The 19,072-nt window shown below is 43.1% G+C and overlaps 1 protein-coding gene across 1 annotated transcript in view; it reads left to right on the top strand.

The window, feature by feature from the left end:
- Positions 1-2,640: 2,640 nt before the first annotated feature.
- Positions 2,641-19,072, top strand: part of PCGF5 (polycomb group ring finger 5) — an 83,481-nt gene continuing 67,049 nt past the window's right edge. The window contains exon 1 of the mRNA XM_029911328.1: positions 2,641-2,737. The gene's annotated coding sequence lies outside the window, so the exon portion shown is untranslated. The remainder of the gene's footprint in view (positions 2,738-19,072) is intronic.

Raw genomic sequence — 19,072 nt, 5'->3', positions numbered from 1 at the left:
GACTGCCATCTCTGCAGCTCCCATTGGCCGGAAACTATGGCGAATGGGAGCTCGGAGATGGTGCCTGCAGGCAGGGGCAGCGCGCAGAGCCACCTGGCTGCTCCTGAGCCTAGGGGCCGCCCGAGGTAAGCGCTGCCTGGCTGGAGCCTGCACCCCAAACCAGACATGCCAAACCCGTGAAAAAAACGCAGAAATTGCGCTTGGTTTTGGCTTAATTGGCTTGTGAGTTGTTTGTTGGCTAGTTTTTGGCTGGTTGTAGCTTGTTGCTTCTTTTTTTGATCGGCTCCCAGCAAGCAGGGGCAAGTGGGGACAAGGGGCAAGGGGGGGAGAGAGTCAGGGGTGCACAGCAGACCCACCACAGTCCCAGACTGCACACTGGAGGGGATCTAGTCACATAGAGCGTTGGGGTTCTTAGGGATTGGCTTGTTTGGGCCTTGTTTTGAAATGGGATTAGCTTGATTTTTGGCTTATTGTGAAAGTTGGGTCCTTATTTACCACATTAAAGTTTGGCAACTGTGTCCTGAACCCCCTCCCGCACCCCAGCCCTGAGTCCTTTCCCGCACCTCAACCCCCTGCTCCAATCCCTCCTGCACCCCAACCTCCTGCTCCAGCTTGGAGCCCCATCCTGCACCCCAAACCCTTCATCCATGGCCCCACCCCAGAGCCCACACCCCCTTCTGCACCCTAACCCCTTGTCCCAGCCCTGAGTTCTCCTGCACTCTGAACCCCTTGGCCCCAGCACAGAGCCCCCTCCTGCACCCCAAACCTCTCATCCCCGGCCCCACCCTCCCGGAGCCTGTTCCTGCCTCTGCCAAAGAAGTACTAAGGGATGGTGGGCAAGTCATGTTAAGCAAAATGTTGAGTTAGTCACTAACTCTATATTCTTGTTTCGTGGGTGCCCAACATGAGACACTTATAGCCAGGTTTGTAGAAGTGATAAGCACTCTCAGCTGCCACTGAAGCCAAATGGAGCTGTACTTCGAACATAAAGAGAGCTATAATGTGTCAAGTACCCTAAAAAATTGGACCCTGGGTATTTCAAGTAGGTACCCAAAATTGGAGGACCCTGTTGACAATTTTGAGTTTAGTCTGTCTGTGCCTCAGTTCCCACATCTGTAAAATGGGGATAATAATATCACCTAATTTCACAGCATGTTCTGAAGATAAATTTATTGATGTTTGTGAAGTCCTCAGATGTTATAGCAATCAGCAACATAGAAATGGCGAGGAGAAAGTTTAATATTAGTATTTAGTGCAGGAGGGAGCTATGTGCTGTAAATAAGGCCTGAGGCCGCACACTGAATAAGGAGATTAAAAAAATATTGAATAACCACCCGTTAACTGAATGGATAGGTGTTGGAAAAATATTATATGGTGATGTCATTAAAGGCTGTATCGTGCATACACACAAAGAGGATTGAATTCTTTTAACTTTTTTTGCTTGTAATTATTATTTATATTACAGTAGTGTCTTGAGACCCCAACCGGAGGTTGGTGTTTTACAAATATATAGGAAAAGGCAGTCCCTATCCCAAAGACTTTTCAGTCTAAACAAATGAGTGTGATAGACAAACGGGGATTAGGAGAGGCAACAGTAATACCACCATATCTTTCATAGACTAGCTGGGTGTGTAATTTGTAGGTACAAAGGTGCTGTGGAGGTTGTTTTTAAAAGTTGTCCCAGCTCCCCACCTTCCTAACCATTATCAGACATCTGTGTTCCATAGTCATCACAACAGATGCCTATGGAACTTGAGGAGGACACAGCAGTGGAGTTATGGATTCGTTTGTGGAAGGTGCTCATGCGTGAGGGGTGAGAAGGCACTTGTGGGAGAGTGGGATAATAGAAGCATATCCAAGATACTTCAGATTAAAGATTTTAGAAACATTTTTTTTAAATATCTCAACAAACAGGATTACTCAGGCTCACTAGAGTGAGTGGGACCTACTGTATTCACCCAAACATTTCTTTAAAATATGGAATTGGGCCTTAATACAGTTTCCTATGCTTTTCTACCCAAATGGAAGACATTTCTTAGGCATCACTGAGTATCATATCAGCAGGAGCTGTTTCCTGAGTGTCTGGTATGGGAGGGTTTTGTAATTCAGAGAAGATCACACCTCTTTTGTATGATGTCTTCTTCAACTAATGGCTCTCTCCTTAGGTTAGAGAACAAACTGTTGGAATTAATGATGGTAACAGTTTAGCCCAATAATCAGAGGTGTCACATGACCCCACTGCTGCTATTGTGTTTTTGCTCCTGCTAGACTGGAGTAACTTTTCCTTCCTACCACAGTTGTGTGTGCACTGAGGCTCATGCAAATAAAAATGGCAGCAAATAGACTGTAGAGAATTATATTGTGATGAGTAAGCAGCATGTGCAACCATTAAATATTTTCAGTTTAAATTTTTTTTTTTGCTGTGTGTGCTATATATATTTTGTGTGTTCTTCTGGTACATTCCTGTTTCAAATCTTTCATCCTTGTCCTTTCCCCCTCCTGCAAATGTGGCATTTCTTTTTATTAGGGTTATTTTCAAGATTTTATATTTCAAAGGTTTTAATTTTCATTAATCATTTTGTTTTTTTCCTTTGCATGTTTCTGGTTATCTTACAAAGATGAGAGGAGCTGGTGAAAACTCCAGGTAGAAGATAAATTAAGGAATCAGAAGAAACTTGAGTATACCACAAAGAAAACAAGGAAGTATCCCGGAGCAGAATCTAGAGTACAAGTGCTGGTATGAAACTACAAATATTTTTGTTGGACTTTAGGACAGCGTCTATCCTGGAAGAGAAACCTGACCTAATATAGAGCACAGTTTGTAAAACAGTTCTCCTTGGTCAACACTGGCCAGGCAGTGTTGAAACCATTCTTACCGGAAGAACAATATTTAAATATGATTTTGGCTAAAACAGTATTGCTTCTACTGCACATGGGGCCTGTTTCTCTTCAAGCTTGAAGTAATAGGTTGTATAGTGTCTTGATTCCTTATATGTAGCATTACCAGACCATTACCTTCTAGCACTAGGTTTTGAAATGACGTTGTTAGAAATATTGACTCCGATTATTTATTCAATAGTTGCATAACTTTTTCTGAAACTATTATCAGGCACATTGCCTTTCAAAAATCAGAACATATTGCAATAAATACTCTGCACAATATCAGTTAAAATTTGCTATAATTATGTATTAAATTATAATAAACAGAGAGCATTTTAAAATCATTGCATCTGTTCTTAAGCGAAGATTTAAGCAACTAAGCAGAGAGTTAAACAGCAATATTCATAATCAAATAGGATTATTTAGGACCTGTTGAATTTTGAGTGTTGTTTAAAATTATACAAGGAAGTAGGGAGGGGGACGTATAATACCTTTTACCCCATTCCCCCTCGATGTAAAGCCAAAAGGTAGTTGAATGATTCATTTATAACTGAAGAAGATATTGGCATACCGTGTTAATCTAGATAATCCTACCTCAATTTTACATACCAGAGTCCCTGGTCCCATTATCCCACTGAAATCACTGACAAAATTCCCACTGAATTAAGGGACCAAAGTTTGCCTTGTTATACCAAGGTTGTGAAAAGAAAATACGTGGATTTACATGCTCTACGCCTGTGAGCCTGAAATCAGCATGAAAGGGGGGCTTTACCAATGAAATCTGATTTTGTCATAAGTATGTGAGACGACATACCAAGGAAAGTTTAGACTCACTCAAGGGATTTAGTAATGCTACAATTAAAAAAAGAACATTTTAATTTTTGTGACTAATTGTTGTTGTTTCCATAACTTGCCCATTTAAAGTCTCAGACTAAATCTTCATATACTTTTACATTTCATGTTGTCTGCCTGGAGTCAGTCACCCCTCCTTTGGAAACTGTTTATTTTTCAGCACTGTTTGGGGGCAGAGGTTAGATCTAGATTGGCGATAAAGCTTCCTTTGGTGGTTTCATATATTTGCTTTCTTTTTTTAATCTTCCTAATACATCTTCATAGTGTAACATTGCATGGCCTCTTGACATACTGCAAATTGTCTAGGTCCATACACCTATGCCTTTAAATAAGAACACTTATGTAGTATCTACTGATCAAAACTGAAGTTATGCTCTTACTATTAGATGCCAAGCAGAATTCTAGCTGTGGCATTTTGTACCAGCTGAAGTCTATTAATGGCATGCAGGGCAAAACAGCTTAAAAGGGCTCTACAACAATAGTCTAAACAAGATGACACAAAGGTTTGAATGAAGACCTATGCGTCAGCAGAAATGAGGTGGAGATGTAATCTGGCAATATTCCTAAGGCAATATAATGGAGATTTCCATACAACAAACATTTCATTCAAATGTTAGACGAGTCTCCAGCTGAACTGCTAAATTGCAAATCCTGGGGAAAAAAGCATTATAAAAGGAGATGGAGAGAAAAGACAGAATTAAGAGGTGAGTAATTTTTAGCTAGTGTTTATATCCCACAAACCCATGTTTTCTTGCATTAAGTTGTAAGAAATATCTAAATATGCCTGGACACTATTTAGGCATTCACAACAGAGATAGCAAGTAGAATATGGGGACAAATTTAATTTAATTGTGTTCCCAGTATATAAATTAAATTCAACACTATGGTGATAGATCAGTTCACCTAATAGTAGTATATACATCAAGGCACCTGGAACAGCATAGTGGAACTTTTGTTATAATATATGTAATAGAAGAGCAGACATCATTATGAGATACAAACTGATTGTTAAGAGGAAATAGGAGCCTAATTTACTACAGCACCATGTTCCAAAGAGAGTTAGGTATGATAGATGCACTATTATAGTCAGAGCCTCAAAAATGTCCCTCTTATTTCAGGAGGCGCTGAAAATATTGAAAAGGCAATATGCTCAGCCTCTGGTTGTGGGGACAGGAATTTAAATTGCTCAGCAATAATCCCTCTGACCATTTTGGGAGTAGCAAGGACAGGCCCAGAAACTGTATGGCACTGCATACATATGTGCAAAGGGACAGAATAAAGGCAGAACACATTCAGCCTTGACTGAGTGCTTAATTAAGTGCAACCTTGACACACAGTGCTTTGCATTAATTTACCTATAATTCTCTTGAATCCTGATTATCTTAATCCAGGAAAAGTGAAGCACAAATACCTGTGTATAGAGAAAGCTGTGTTGTGTTGTTGGACAACAGAGACAAAAGTTTCAAGACTGATATATCTGCTGTGGGTTATCCAAATTTTTTTTAAAAAGACTTATCTAAACAAATCAAAGTTACCTTAAATATGTGCATTTAGCTTTAAATTATCTTTCCTCTCATTTTATGAGTTGAATAAATACCCAATGAGTTAGAAGCAAAAGATTGTCCATATCTAAATCAGCACCAGGTACTGCCTTCATATAATCTATTAGTCTCAATGTGACTTTAAGATTACAAAATAGGTATTTTTTGTTGTATATGAAACTTATCTGACATTTTGGCTGGAAGTAAAATTGTTGCCTCCAATTTATACTATATATTGTGATTAGTAGATTAAATCTGTCCCAACTGATTTTTCATTCTAAAAAAAAAAAAAAAAACATGTAAAAGAAGAATCGTGTTTTACAATATCAGTTGTACCAATTGATAATATTTGATAAAAAGAAGGCACATAAGTTACAAAACATTTTTCAAAGAAAAACCCCAAGAGTTCTTCTGGAAAGTTAGTTTTAATTTTTTTTTTTTTAAAGAATGTCATGCTTCAGTGGACTCCTAGCATGTATTTGAGCCTAAAGTGCTAGATCCAAGATCTAGGAAAAATAAATATCTTGTGGCTGTATATGACAGTTTTCTAAAGGCGGTGCAAATATGTACTCTCAGTAGAAGTAGAATTATCAGGTGTGTCTGAGTTCTTGGAAGACAGTTTTCAGAAAGGAGATAAAGTCCCCTCCTTTTCTTTTTTACACAGCCGCAGAATTTTAATGTTTCAGAACCCGATCAAGTTCTATTCTCCAGTAAATCAATGAACCTGATTCTCAGTAGATACATTATAAGCCACCTCTGTGCTCCCTGCATTCTAGGGCTGTGCAAGAAACTGCCTGGCCCCTAATGTAGAGCAGCCTCAGGAGTTCTATAAATGATGCTGTGCTTTCCATGACCATTAGTGGCTATCAGACAAAGAATAGCTATCCTGCAGTGTACTCCAGCCACATCTTCAACACACCCATGATCCACCCCTAAATCAGGGGGCTGATGTAGAGTCCTTACGCTAGCTTTATATCAGCTAAGAAGGCATCCTGCATAGAGGATATTCTCAGGGGAGCATTGTCTGTTTTGGCTGTAGGGTTTGGGGGGTGGGGTTCTTTGGGAGTCAGATTTTGTTTTATTTTTGTTGCTTTAATATACATGTTGCTATGTAGTTGCTAGAGAAGGCAATGTATAATAAGTGACCCTACTACAGAAATTCTTCGCTATTATAATCTAATCAGTTGCATTATTCAGAAGTGTGTGATTTGTCTGGAGACGTTTCAAAGAGTTTACAAAAAAAACGAGGAGTCCTTGTGCTGATCCAGACTAACTCGGCTACCACTGAAAAGAGTTTACAGTACATGAGATTAAAAGAATCAGTAAAATGCAACCAAACTAAAATATCCACCAGGGAAGGGGGGTAATTGTTAGTGCTTTCTAATAAACTATATAGGACTCATGCTTTGGGGATAAATAGGTTAGAACTATCCAAGATGGAGAGATACTCTCAACAGATAAAGTATTGGATGTGCATCATGATTTAGTATTAGAGGTTTATGCCCGTTCAAGAATGTTGATATATCTTGTGATTAAGAGGGTATGATGTTGCTGTAATTTGATAGTGGATACTTTTGCAACCACCATAGTTATAGAGAACATGATGAGTGGGGGATGGTGTTTGCAGGTGCCATTGTACAGTGGTTAGGGAGTTAGGCTCTACTCTTTCCCCTAGACCACCCTCACACCTGGTATTAGTCTATCTTTTATTGTGGGTTGACTCAACCCTCCAGTCAGGTTACAACTCAGTCCTCTCTCCCTCCAGTCTGACAGGGTTTCCAGGGAAATATGGGGTGTGGCTGTTGACACCGCTCACCTCACAAGTGTCAAATCCCAGCCAGGGTTTGCAAAAGGTATTAATCCTTTCCTTCTTTTTGTACCTCCAGGGGTGAGTCTAAAAGGTGAGGGGTTTTGTGCCTTTCTTAATGAGGTGGAGAGTTGGCAGTGGAGTCCAGGCCCTCCCACTCCACTGAAGTCCAACACAGGGCCTATAAGTAAGGCTGCATGTCTGTCACGGAAGTCACAGATTCCGTGACTTTCGTGACCTCTGTGACTTGTGCAGCAGCTGGTGTGGCTCAGGGGCTGTCCAAGCTGGGCAGCTCCTGGGCCAGCAGCAGCAGTTTGGGTGTGTGGGAGGGGGCTAGGAGCAGAGGGTTCGGGGCTCTCCAGCTCCCACCGGCATGTCCCTGCAGCTCCTAGGTGGAGAGGCCAGGGGACTCTGCGCACTGCCTGTGCCCACAGGCCCCGCCCCCGCAGCTCCCATTGGCTGTGGTTCCCGGACAATGGGAGCTGTGGAGCTGGCGCTTGTGGCAGGAGCAGCACACATGGAGCCACCCTGGCCTTCCCTCCCCCAGGAGCTGCGGGGACACACGGAGCCAGGTAGGTCAGCCCCAGCACCAGCAGGGGTCCCGGGCCGTGAGCTGCCCACCTTCCCCATAGCACCAGCAGGTCCCCGGGCCACGCGCCACCGCCCAGCCCCCACGGGGATCCTGGGCTGTGCGCCACTTCCTGTCCACACACACCCCAGCATCAGCGGGGGTCCTGGCCCGCCCCCCCCAGCACCCACAGAGCTCCTGGACCACCTCCCCCCCCAGAACACCCGTGGTCTCCCCTGCCCAAGTTTTAGTTAGGGGTATATAGTAAAAGTGATGGACAGGTCACGGGCTGTGAATTTTTTGTTTACTCCTCTGATCTGTCCATGACTTTTACTAAAAATACCCGTGACTAAAATGTAGCCTTACCTATAAGCATTACCAAATGTCCAGCACCCAGGAGTGCCTTAAGGCTGCCTCCTTGGGCCACTTCCTACCACCCACTCTCTTGTCAAAGGCTTTCAGTCTGTCACTAAGTAATAAGAGAAAAGGTACCAATTGCACCTCCTGCCCCTCTGGGATCATTAGGCAGGCCCCCACGCCACCAGAGATGGTTTCTGCAGCATCTTTCTTCAGGCACTCCCAAGGCAGGTCCTTCTTCCTGACTTGCCAGGCCACTTCTGAGCTGACTGGCTCCCTTTTAAGCTCCACCTCTAGCTGGTGCATGCTCTGCAGGTGCAACTGGTCAGAGTTGCTCTTTAACCTCTTCAATTCTAGTGCAGGGTTTATACACCCCATCACAAGGCCACAGTGCAAAGTGATCTCTAATTTTCTGTTTCATTCTTTTCTATTGGTAGGTAAGTTTAACATGTTGAGCAAAGGCTCTGGGGTTTACAGTATTACTATAAGTAATTTGGTTTAGCTTCGAGCAAAGCAATTATATTTGCGTGGGTTTTGTTTAAAGATGTGCTGTTTGCAAAAGCTGTAGCCATTATGATGAAAATCTCACGTTAGCAATTATCTGGTCTTTGGGACACATTATATCTCTGTGTATATCACAATGCTACTATATGATTCTAAATGTGACTTCTACAGGCAGCTTCTCCAGTAACACTAATCAGTGAGATAGCTGAAGCATTTATGCATCAGCTAAATGTATAGTAAAAGTAGCCTGTTCCTTTTTTACATTAGAATTATAGTAGTAATTTCAAGCCAGTACAACAAATCTTGGGGAGAGTTTTTTAAAAAGAAATGAGATCTGAAAGATTACATGTGGCATTTCTCTACAGTGAAACTGAAAGTATTTTTGACCTGAATTCTCATATCAGCATTGCAAGTTACTGACAATGTTGTTCTGGGACTACAGCTCATGGTGGCTACTGTTATTTTTGTTGACTTGGGATCTGAAGAAATATAAGCTGTCAAATGTTCCTCATATGCACATGAAGACATGTCATGCCATAAGAATATTAGAAACTTGTGTGAAAACTTCATTCTTTTATCTATGCCCACATGCTAATAGTAAAATGAGTCACCCACTTAACTGCAAAACAGAGAATTTGCTTTGATGCTCAAAAAGTTTCTACGCCCTTGAGAAAAAAGTCAGAGTAGGTGGTGTTCAAATTATAGAGCCAAATCATCCCCTCCTTGGGAAAAACCCATAGAGGGGAATGGAAATTCTGCAAGTTGAAACTCAGAGTTCCTGAATGATCGTTCTGTTTGTACTGTGGTGGACAAATCCAGCCCTTGCTATCAGAGAGTGTAGCCTCCAAAAGACATTCAGAAATGGGGGAATGCTCCCGGAGCCTAAAGTGAAAACTCCAGGGGTGAGAAGCAAAAGAGAAGTAGCACACCCTAGTATCCCTTGGTCTCCTGACAGTACAAGCCCCCTTTCAGAGCAGTTTCAGTGTGCTCATGGCATTTGTATGTAAGCTAAGGTTGATGTTAGCATTTTCAATTCAATATGCATTACATTCTCACAGGGAATGATGGTGTGGAAAGTTACCCTGCCATCCCTGCCTCTGTACAAACAGGTTGCATCTACCTGTGGAGCTAGGGGTGTGATTCCCGGCTCGAGGAGACATACCTAGGTGTCATCATGCTAGCGTGCTAAAAAATAGAATGTAGCTATGGCAATATGAGCAGCAGGACAGGCTAGCTGCCCCAAGTACGTGTCCATCAGCAATCATAGGCACATTGTCAGGGTGGCTAACCTGCCCCTCCACTTATGCTACCATGGCTGCATACTATTTTTAGCACAGTAGTTTGATGAGAGCTAGCATGGGTATGTCTCTTTGGGATGGGAATCATACCCCTAGCTTCAAATTTAGAAATACCCATAGAGGAGGCTTCTGCAAGTTTCATGAGCAAGGTCATGAAGTGTATTGTATACAGTGTATTTTCCCTTATTCCATTGGCTTTGGCCAGTACTTGTGCGTTTTTCCACCCCTCTGCACATGAGATAGGACTGGTTCATTCCCACTCATAGTTTGTGCATGTACTTCTAACCATTATTCCAAAGTGTGGTAATGAAGAGATGTCCTCCTTAAACATACCTGCTCCCAGAGTTTACCTATGTGTTTGCGTAAATCTATCTGTTTACCACTGTTTTAATTTGTCCCAGAGCATTTTCTTTGTTAGTTAAAAATACAAAATGAGACAATATTTCTGCTTCAACACTGTTTATCTTATTAAAAACATTGTTTGGAAATAAGCAGGCTAATGCATTTTTATTTCCTTTTTAATAATGCATGTTTAGCTATGAAGCAGTCTATCAGTACTGCATGCATAGTACCCAATAACTGGATCATCACACCACCAGCATAAATAGATTAATTACATCGTAGAGGCATAAAAATAACTAGTGTCTGGAAGTTGTAGAGGCTGTGTATGGAATTAGACTGTGTAAACAGCCTTGCTCATGTTCATTATGTGTTTATGTTAATAAGAAAAATAGTGTTGAGTTTGCAGTCTATGGGCTTGATTCTGCACTGTCTTGCACCTAGTGTGCAAAGTGAATGTAAAATGCTACTAATTCAAAATGATAGTGATTCAGTTCCATTTTGCACAGGTATAAATGACTGCACAAGGTTCAAGGCACTGGAGAATCAGGGTCTTTGTCATCAACTGTAGCAGTTTCTCAGGGCTGTTTTCCTTGACTTCTTCTGAGACCAGAGAGAGATTTGGGATTTGACTTTAAATTGTTAAAACTTCTGTTCTAAAAGTGGCAATGAATAGTCTCTGAAAATAATCAAGGAGTGAGTGTTTTATTTATTTATGTGATTATTTATGTGAAATTTGAGACATTCAGGTGCAGTGTTTTCTAGTGATGCAGAGGTTGTCTAGTTTAGGTCAGGAGCTAAATGAATTTAGAGAGGAAGAATGGTATTGTGCTAAAGGTACTGGACAGGGATTCAAGAGCTGGGTTTCATTCCTAGAGTAGTATAAACCCTCATAACTCCTGGTAGAAAATTCTGATGCCCTTGTGGGAATTACTTAATCTTTCTATACCCATCTATGAAAGGGGGGTTAATAATACTTCCCTTTCCCACACTTGCCTGTCTAATCTATTTAGTTTGTAAGCTCATCGGGGCAAGGACTGTCTCTTAGTAGGCTTATGTACAGTGCCTAGTGCAGTGGGGACCTAGCTCAGATGGAGCCTCCATACACTATTTTTAATACACATAACAATTAATAATCTGGAGCCTGTTCCTGCTCCCACTGAAATCAAAGTTTATAGCATTCCTGTGGGTAACTTTCTCCCTTTTTACAGAAAAGGAAACAAGATTTGCTTCAAACTACATGCATATGGTCAAGTTCATATAGTTTTAAAAACTAATTTTTTTGTATGCAACATCAGTGACCTCTTGGTTGAGTCATAGCGACTTTATTAAATAGTATAGCATTATAGTATGAAAACTGTTCCTTTCTTTCAGCTAATTTTTAGGATTGTACAGGTAATGTCTAGTAGTGTCCCCAACCCTATGCGTCTGACGAAGTGGGCATTCACCCACGAAAGCTTATGCTCCAATACATCTCTTAATCTTTAAGGTGCCACAGGACTCTTGGTTGCTTTTTACAGATCCAGACTAACACGGCTACCCCTCTGATACCAAACCATATGGTTTTCCATTCAGGGCTAGGTTGTATCCCATGCTGCCGACCCATATCACAAGTAGCACAGATGGGAGAGCAGTCCCCACAGGGTCTCTACACCCCCTGCACATATGGGCAGGAAGAGGGCGGATTGCCAGTGCCACCTGTCTCCACCCAAATACGTGCAGGCCAGGCCAGCTGCACCATTGTAACAGGAGACATATGCCACCCCAGGAATTAGGGGCTGGAGCAGGCTTACATCCACCCCTGTGGAGCAGGAGGAAATCATGAGGCAAATGATGACTCTGAGTGTCACAATCTATTTCCTGTTCTGCTCCTGAGACATCACAGTTACATGCTGACCACTATATAGGGATTGTGGCAAAGGCACAATTGACCCCATAGGATATGTCTATGCTGCAGCTGGGAGCAAGCCTCCCAGCCCAGGTAGACAGACGTGCACTAGCAGGGCTCAAGCTAGCAGGCTAAAAATAGCAGTGTGGCTGTAATGGCTCGGGCAGCAGCTTGAGTTCTTAAGCCCACCTAGCCCCTTGGGTCTGAACTCGGGTGACTAGCCTGAGTCTCCCCCAGAGCCACAGTGTTCACACTGCTATTTTTAGTGTACTTATGCAAGTCCGTCTGCCTGCCTGGATTGGGAGGCTCGCTCCAGGCTGCGGGGTAGACATACCTTTAATTTCACGTTACCAATCCAGCCATTGCCATAGGTTTCCTTCTTCTGTTTAATAGTTTGATTCAGTCTCATGAGACCATTGTGATTAAGTGGCCCAGTAGCTTCTTACACCCATCCGCTGTCTGCTCCAATCCTTTTGTGTACCTCTCTTCTGTTCCCCTAAAGACTTTTGTTCTAGCATCCAGGTCCTGTCAAACTTTGTCTGTGGTTCCCTGTTCCACTCTACTATTTTATTTCTAGTTCTTTGTATTATGCAGTGCTTGGTACAGATGTTCAGGTTTGCATATAAATAAAATATGCATTATATGTGTGTTTTCTGATGCCCTATAGTACTTCATAGTGCTTCAATTAATTTACCCCTTCTACCAAATATAATAGTTGTATTATGAGTTAGACTGCTTACAAGCCTCTTCATTCTCCATTTGCTTTTTAAACTAAGTATTTCAGCAGAGATTTAGTGTTTATATATGTGTGTGTGTGTGTGTATGTATGTATATATATAAAATTGTAATGGTAATTGTGGTGCAATTTCAGCATCACCTCACAACTGGGCAGTGAGGCAATCAGGTAAAGAAGGGCTACCTCCCCAGTTAGATCATACTAGGATTGCCAACCCTCCTGATTTCGTGGGGAGTCTTCCGGATTCACGCCCTATCTCCTGGAGGCTACTGAAGCCAAACCGGGAGATTTTAGGTGCTGAAAGTATGGTGGCGCAGCGGGTCTAAGGCAGGCTCCCTGCCTGCCCTGGCCCCACGCCACTCCCAGAAGTGGCTGGCACGTCCCTGCGGCTGGAACTGTGGCCAATGGGAGTTGCGGGAGTGGCGCTTGTGGGTGTGGGCAGCACGTGGAGCCCCCTTCCCCCCCGAAGGGACCACAGAGATGTGCCAGATGCTTCTGGGAACGGTGCAGGGCCAGTGCAGGCAGGGAGGCTGCCTTAGCCCCACTGTGCCACTGTCTAGGAGCCGCCCAAGGTAAGCACCTCCCAGCCAGAGCCTACACCCCACACCCACTCCTGCACCCCAACCCCCTATCCCAGCCAGGAGCCCCCTGGGGGAAAGGGTGGGGCTGGAGGCAGGGCAAGGACGTTTGGGTTTCTGTGATTAGACTGGGGTGGGCAAACTTTTTTGGCCCAAGGGCCACATTGGGGTTGCAAAACTGTATGGAGGGCCGAGTAGGGAAGGCTGTGCCTCCCCAAACAGCCTGGCCCCCACCCCCTATCCGATCTCTCTCCGCCTCCCTCAGAACTCCCAACCCATCCAACCCCTCCCCCCCCGCTCCTTGTCCCCTGACTGTCCTCCCGGGACCCACCGCCCCTGGGACCCCAACCCCTCCTGCTCCCAGTCCCCTGACTGCTCTGACCCCTATCCACACCCCCGCCCCCTGACAGGCCCCCTGGGACTCCCACACTTAACCAAACCCCCTATCCCCCCGTCCCCTGACCGCCCCCCAGAACCTCCGCCCCACCAACTGCCCACTGCTCCCTGTCCCCTGACTGCCCCCCAGGATCCCCCGCCCCTTATCTAACTCCCAGCCCCCTTACCATGCAGCTCAGAGCAGCATGTCTGGCAGCTGCGCCGAGCGCGCAACCCCGCTGCCCAGAGTGCTGGCTGCGTGGGAGGGGCCAGGGGCTAGCTTCCCCGGCTGGGAGCTCAAAGGCCGGGCAGGACAGTCCCGCGGGCCGGATGTGGCCGGATCCTGACTCTGGATTAGACAGTTGGCAACCCTAGATGAGACTGGCTCGAAGCCATCGTCCAGGTCAGGAAAAAACTCTGAGGAACGATCAAGGCAAATGGGAACAGCTTGAAACTGAAAAGAAAACCCCAGTCTTTGAAAACTAAGAACGGAAAGTGTTTTCCCCACTTTTAATATCTATAGTGGCTGAGGGGGAAAAACTGCAAAAATCTTTTTAAAATGGAGGGGTATGAACTGAAGATATCCACAACTTGAGGCACAGTCTTGGAGGTGGGAGGCTGTGTGTGAACATTGGATCCCCCTATGGATAGGGGTACACTAAGAAACTGTTCAAAGGCAATAGGTAACTTGTATTAGAAAAGGGATTTTATCTAGTATAGAAGCGTAAAGCCTGATATTGCATTTTTATGTTTAGTTTCTGTGTAATTTATGTGTGTTTGCTTCCCTTATTACTTCATCTTTGAATCTGTGGCTTTTCTGTTAAATAAACCTTTAGTTTATTTTTACCTCAAACAGGTCTCTGTTGTGCAAACTGTGTGGAGTGTATATGCCAAAGTGAGCTGATAAATGGAGGCTGGTTTTACACCTTCCGGGGTTACAAACCAGAGGGGAAAAGTCTGAGTGTCTGGTAGTTAAGCACTTGAGAAGGATGGGTTTGGGGAGTCTTGGGACTGAAAGGACTGTTGGTGTCATCCTTCAAAGAGTAACTAGGCTGGTGGAAGCCAGGGTCAGACTGTGCTTGTGGGCTGGCTGCTGGTGTCAGGGACCTGAACCAAAGCTGCACAGCATAAAGGCACCCAAGGTTACAGGGCAGGTGGTGACAGAACACCTTACTGGTCTGGGTGATCCTTAAAACGTCCATTTGAGTCCTAAATACTTAGCCCCTTTGGGACTGCACTGAAAAGAAACAGTGTTGTGTTTCTGTTATTTCTACTAGTAGTACTCGAATACTGGGCCAGTAGAGTGCATTTATGTTGACCATAGGCTGCAGGGTACTGCACTCAAAAAATGACAGATATCCCAGCTCTTCATTAAAATCACTGCACCCTGCCTTTTGGTAACTTGATTTCTAAACAAAGATGGTTTTCAGGCTTGGACAGCTCTGGCATTCAGCAGCATTGTTGATCTTTTGTGTTAAGTTCTTCAGGACCAGAACAGATTTATTGGTGCTCACATTTTTTATTAGTAAGTAAAATAACAGTACATGAGAAGAAAATAGGAGGTGCCTGAAGCTACATCTAGGAACTTTAAGGCCTATTTTTGAGTAGTACCAAGCACCCACAATTCCAACTGAATTAAATGGGAATGTTGGGTGTTGAGCACCTTGGAAATTCAGGCCATATGGTCATAGAACCATAGAAAAGTAGGGCTGAAAGGGACCTCAAGAGGTCATCTAGTTCACCCTCCTGGGTGGCAGGAGCTATAGAAATAATAGATCTACCAGGATCCCCTCTGAAAGATGGATAGACATCTAGTAAGCTAGACATGCAATTCTATAAATGTCTAGTTTATTATTGGACATTTCCAAAGTGAATTGTTTAAGAAGATGACTTGTTTTGTCAGCTGAATATAAGTGTCTCTTATGTTTAGACTTAAACCTTCTATTAATTAATTGTGGAAGTGAAAAATGCCTTTAGTTTTTCCATTAATAGCTTTCATATACAGGTACCTAGAATTTTGATGGGGTTTTTTGTTCTATTTTACTGCTCCAGTTCCTAATAAAAGAAAACTGAAAACAGGCATAATTTTCAAAAATGGACACACTAGGCACAGGTGACAAATACTAAGAGAAATAAGATAATTTTATGTAGTCTGATCCTCTACTTACATGCTTAAAGTTAAGCTCATGCTTATGTGTTTTGCTGGATTAAGGTCATAACGAGAGGGACTAAGAGATACAATTACCTTTCACTCTAACCATCAAGTTTACATCCTGACTCTGATCAGTGTTGCTTTAAACACTGGCTTGTGTGGAAGGTCAATCGAGCAAAGCATGGAGTTCCATTGTCTGTGCTACCTAAACTATTTGACAGTGTCCATTTTCAGCAGTTTAAAGTTTGTTATTCACAGGACACAGTCAACCCCATTTAAGGTTTGCTCCTGCTCCCAATGAAGTCAATAGTATGGTCATTGATTTCAATAGAAGTAATATTAGGCTCATAATAAGGATGTCAGCTCTGAAACTGGAAAATAGGTACTTTTATTATGTAAAGATTATATTTATTACAGAGGTATGTGCAGATCTTTCTTGACTACAGATGAAATTTGAAATTACCTGTTTTACTTTATGTAAAATAACTTATTTCAGTAATTTGTCTAAATGAAATATATTGTCCATTTCTTCTATTTATAATGAACTGTATGTTGAGCAGTTTCACCAGCATCACATTCGTTGTACTTTGTAGTCTTCAGAAAGTTTGAGGCATTTTCTCTGCCAGTGCTAGAACTGAGCAGTTCATCAAACACAACAACAACAACAGGTCACTGGCAAGTTGAAATCCACTTATGTATTTAAAGAAATGTTTAAAGTAATTTCAGGTACTGTCCTTGACCCTGAGTCTCCTTGCCAGTTTCTGTACTTTTGCAATGACATTAGCCTATTTAAAAATGTTTTTCTCTTCCTTCCTTTTTACAATGTGGAAGACCCACAGAAACAACAGGGAGAACTCACAACAGTAGGTAAAATAAATTTCAGACAAAGGTGTAAGTTGGCAGACTGTTGTAGGTATTTAACTTTTTTTAGTTGTTTTACTAATAATGGCTTCTCTCATTATTCACATGAATCCTCAGAGGGCAATTAACCCAAACAGGCAACTTTCAGTTTGTGGTCGGTAAAGGAATGCTATGGCACTGGCATTTCTGAAGAGTTGTAAGACACACGGAGATGATAAAACACCTGACAGCTTTCTAGTTTTCTCAGCAGCAGAGGTAAATCTCCTTAATTTATGTTAGTTTCCACAGCTAAGCAGAAATAAAATTAAGAGTTTATATTTAGGTGAAATGAATAAGTAGACAGAATTAAGATAATATGAACAGGGTACATCTTATGATGTGTATCAACAAGTGCTCATAAGCTGAATTCCTTGTCAAAAAACTAATCTAGTCTCATGCATTTGTGATAGAGGCCAATGGTTTCATAATAATTATGTTTTCTATTCTTAAAATCCTAATGAGGAAGAATATTAGACTGGGGAAAGCCAAGGAGGTTTGCTATGCAAATTGATAAGTGAAGCATACTTACTTTAGGCCTATACGACATTAGCCGATGATAGAACTGAAGAAAATAGTCAGGTCTGTTGTTCCAGGCTAAAAATCATTGGGTTTTTGGTGTATGTGTATATAACTGAGCAGAGTATAAAGATGACATAGGAATGTTGAAAGGTCATGGTATTGTACATTAATCACTACTGAAAGCAGACTTTGTCATCTGCTTTAGATGTTGTAAGATGTTTCACTGGAGCTCAAGTAATGCATTAATTTGTGTTCATTAATTGAGTAATAAAAAATTAGAGTGAGAAGCTTCCATGTGAGGTAAATCATCTCACATTTTGGAGTCCAGAAACAATGTGAGGATGACCTTAAAGGCTAGGGATTAATACAATATGGAGCAGAAACAGCAGTAAGGCATAAAGTAGTATTAATACTGTATTAAACTGCCAAGCATAAAAAAACAACACCATTAATCTGGGTTTGAATAGGGACTGGGAGTGGCTGGCTCATTACAGAAGCAGCTTTTCCTCTCCTGGAATTGACACCTCCTCATCTATTATTGGGAGTGGACTACATCCACCCTGATTGAATTGGCCCTGTCAACACTGGTTCTCCACTTGCGAAGTAACTCCCTGCTCTCTATGGCTTGGTCTACAGTAACCCCCCCACTTCGGACTAAGGTACGCAAATTCAGCTACGTTAATAACGTAGCTGAATTCGAAGTACCTTAGTCCGAAGTTACCGCGGTCCAGACGCGGCAGGAAGGCTCCCCCGTCGATGCTGCGTACTCCGCTCGCCGAGCTGGAGTACCAGCGTCGACGGCGAGCACTTCCGGGATCGATCCGGGATCGATTTATCGCGTCTTAACCAGACGCGATAAATCGAACTCGGAAAACCGATTGCTTACATCCGGACCCGGATGTAAGTGAAGACGTACCCTATGTGTCAGTATATAATGCCTGCATCTGTAACTTTCACTCTATGCATCTGAAGAAGTGAGGTTTTTACCCACGAAAGCTTATGCCCAAATAAATCTGTTAGGCCTGGTCTACACTAGGCTTTTATGTCGAATTTAGCGCCGTTATATCGAATTAACCCTGCACCCGTCCACACCAGGAAGCCATTTAGTTCGACATAGAGCTCTCTTTAAATCGATTTCTGTAATCCTCCCCAACGAGAGGAGTAGCGCTAAATTCGAAATGGCCATATCGAATTAGGCTAGGTGTGGATGGAAATCGACGCTAATAGCTCCGGGAGCTATCCCACAGTGCACCACTCTGTTGACGCTCTGGACAGCAGTCCGAGCTCGGATGCTCTGACCAGCCACACCCCCGGGAAAATTTGAATTCATTTTCCTGTCTGGGCAGTTTGAATCTCAGTTCCTGTTTGGACATCGAGGTGAGCTCAGCAGCAGTGGCAACGATGCAGAGCTCTCCAGCAGAGATGGCCGTGCAATCTAATAGAAAGAGGGCCCCAGCATGGACTGATCGGGAAGTCTTGGATCTCATCGCAGTGTGGGGCGATGAGTCCGTGCTTTCCGAGCTGCGCTCCAAAAGAAGGAATGCTAAGATCTACGAGAAGATCTCCAAAGCTATGGCAGAGAGAGGCTACAGCCGGGATGCAACGCAGTGCCGCGTGAAAATCAAGGAGCTGAGACAAGGCTACCAAAAAACAAAAGAGGCTAACGGACGCTCCGGATCCCAGCCCCACACATCCCGTTTCTACGAGGCACTGCATTCCATCCTGGGAGCGGCCGCCACCACTACCCCACCCCTGACCGTGGACTCCGAGGATGGGAT

This window comes from Terrapene carolina, unplaced genomic scaffold (genome assembly GCF_002925995.2).
Source record: "Terrapene carolina triunguis isolate 2854851 unplaced genomic scaffold, T_m_triunguis-2.0 Scaffold95, whole genome shotgun sequence".
NCBI lineage: Eukaryota > Metazoa > Chordata > Testudines > Emydidae > Terrapene > Terrapene triunguis.
Note: the sequence above shows the minus strand (reverse complement) of the source record. Positions and strands in the feature narration are given on the sequence as shown.